The sequence below is a fragment of the Carlito syrichta genome, unplaced genomic scaffold (genome assembly GCF_000164805.1).
Source record: "Carlito syrichta isolate Samal-C Ts95f unplaced genomic scaffold, Tarsius_syrichta-2.0.1 Scaffold315987, whole genome shotgun sequence".
Taxonomy (NCBI): domain Eukaryota; kingdom Metazoa; phylum Chordata; class Mammalia; order Primates; family Tarsiidae; genus Carlito; species Carlito syrichta.
The window spans coordinates 539,690-542,558 of record NW_007260083.1 but is presented as its reverse complement, the minus strand read 5'-3'; positions in this window follow the sequence as shown (position 1 = coordinate 542,558).

The following is a 2,869-nucleotide window of genomic DNA, read 5'->3' as shown; positions in this document are numbered from 1 at the left end:
TTTTTGATTTATTGTAGAGATGAGGTCTCGCCAAGTTGCCCAGGCGGGTCTCGAACCTGTGGGCTCAGGCAATCCACTCACCTCAGTCTGCAAAATGCCTCTTCTAATGTGAAGCAACTAACTCTGGGCATCAATTTTTTGGTAAAAGGGCCTTAAACTGAAGGGAGAGCCTCAAGAAACAATAAAATCCTTGTCACTAGAAAGACTAACTCAAGATTGGATTGTAGGACAGTCATTCCAGTTAACACTGTACCCACAATACACCCTTGAGGAAAGCAATCCCAAAAGGTGCAGTCTGCATAATTGTACCTGGTTTACACCTGGACATCAACTCTAGCTAACTGAGTTGCTCAAGCCAGGACTTTGGTCATTTTTCTTTATTCTTCTCTAGCTTTACAATTATATTGCAAATGCATTTACTTTTTTCTACCTCTGCTATAAAATCTTAGCCATCATTATTTCTTCCATGGTCTCCCTGTTTCTAGTTTTGTCTGTTGATTGGGATTTTTAAAGTATTCAAATATATAAGCCATACTAAATTTTAATTAAAGTCCAAATTAGGTGATTTAATTACTCATATTTGTAATCCATGTCTAGGTGCTCCAGAAAGTTGGTTTTAACAATTCGCTTATTTGATGTAGAGGCTTAATAACTCATGCCTTGGTTAAAGTACATAGTGCTTTGAGTTGCCTTTTCCACATAAAAAAAGCTATCTGGACATTAAAAACAGTAACATCAATTAACACAGATCATTCTCTGGAAGATTAACATTGAAAAAATATATAGAATTTGAATTTATGATAATTGATTCTCTTAAAACCAACTTCACATGAATATGCTTTATAAAGTGCAGACTTTCCCCCAAATTACTTGTACTCCCGGTTTAGTATACCAGTTTCTCTATCAGTGCACTTCTGCAGAGGTACAAAAATCCCAGGGAAAGTAACAGCAAAAGCAATCTGCGCATGTTTCGTTTTTCAACTAAAAAGAACTTAATTGAAAACTGTTCTCAGTTAAGTAGTACCTACTATTTTCTTATAAACCAAATATTTACTTAGCATCTCCTCTACACTTGGCATTTTGTTAGATGCTGAGATTCTGTATAACAGAAAAGCATGAACATAAAGTTCCCTTCCCTTACAAACTTCACAGGTCTAAGAGAACACTTAAGTCAAAGGGCAGTGTTTAACTTCCCAGACATATCTAAGCAGTAATATGAAGGATGAAGAGGAGACAGCCACAGGAAGAGATAGAGGGAGAGTGGCCCCAGGCAAAATGAACAGATATACAAGGAATCTGAGCTGAATTTGAGCAAGTTACAGGAGTTCTCCAGGGTTGGAGCATAGAGCACAAGAGGGGTTGAGGAAAGTTGAGATTCAAGAGGATAGCAAGTCATAAAGAGCACTGTGTGCAGTATGAATGTCCTTGGATTTTGCCCTGGTCAGTAGGGAGACACAGGGGAGGACAGATCCCACATTTTAGAAAGCTATCTGTGGCTTCACTGTGGTGAATGGCTTGGTTTGAATCAGATAAAGGGTAGAGACCCCAATATGAAATATGTTACTAAAATACTTAAAGGCATGTTTTCCAATTCTCACAATAATTTGAGGGAACCCTCATTAAGGTCTTACCTTCCTTTTATCTGGGGGAGACATTCATATTTGCCCCCTTTCCTCTCTAAGCTTCATGTAACTTTTGCATCTGTCAGAAAGCATTGGGTCCCCTTCCTGGTGTCTCTGCCTGGCCATCCCTAACTTAAAAATCTTCTCTCAATTTCCACATACCCCAAGCAGGATGGACGGCAATCATCAAACTGCAGTACTCCTAAACTACCGCAACCATTCAACTCTGTCCCCTACAGAACCTCCACTCAGGTTGACTTCCTGCTCCTACTGGTTCCTTCTCCCTCTAAATCCAACAATCCCCATGTAGCCAGGTAATTCAAGATGGGGAAAAAATGACCATCCCTTAGTGTGTGAGAGCTAGAGTTCCCAGAAACACAAAGATTATCTTTAAAGGATGAAAAATGATCACTCTTTGTATAATAAACTTTGGTCTTTTTAAATATAAAAACCAGATTTTGACCTCTTTCTAACAACAATAATCTGAAATCCTCCTAACAGTTAGGAATTCCATTTGTCCCATGGTAAGAAACTTGAGAGTGGTTTCATTTTTTAAATAAATATACTGTCAAGAGGAAGATGGTTCCTAGCCTTATATGAGACCTACAAAGATATTGCAACTGATGACTCTGCTAGTCTCTTGCCCTTCAAAGAGCTATCCAAAGTATCATCATCAAAGAAACCTCCTGGTTTCAAAACAGCTGCTCCACCTGCAGCACCATGTGCACAATCTAGGAAGAAAAGGGTAATGGAGTATATGTCAACTGAATCTGGCACTCTAAAAAAGCTTTCTGGGAAGATCCAGCTAGTGGCTTTGACTTACATCTCATTGGCCAGAACTATGACACCTTGCTATTGTCTACAAGGGAGTCAAGAAAGTATTTTCTTCTTTATGTTGGGTACACTGCTGCTAAAAGAAATCATTGATATTACATTTTCCAGGTCTTGACACTACCAAATGTGTCCCAACAGTAGCAACCGACTCCCATCAACTATCATGTACTCACTGCCCAGATTTTAGTATTTAATATTTAATACTATTATCTTCACCAAATGAACAGGATGCCTCAGAGAGTAGCTGATGGCAAGAAAAAAAAATCAGGATATGTTGGGAGCCAGCCACGGAGGCCCACTGAGCATTAGGGATCCTGGAGGGCCGTGGACCCCGAGACCGCTAGGATGTGTTCGGGAGCCATTGACCCCATTTTCCTCCTCCTTTTACCATGCAGCACAAGTAACCTAAAGGA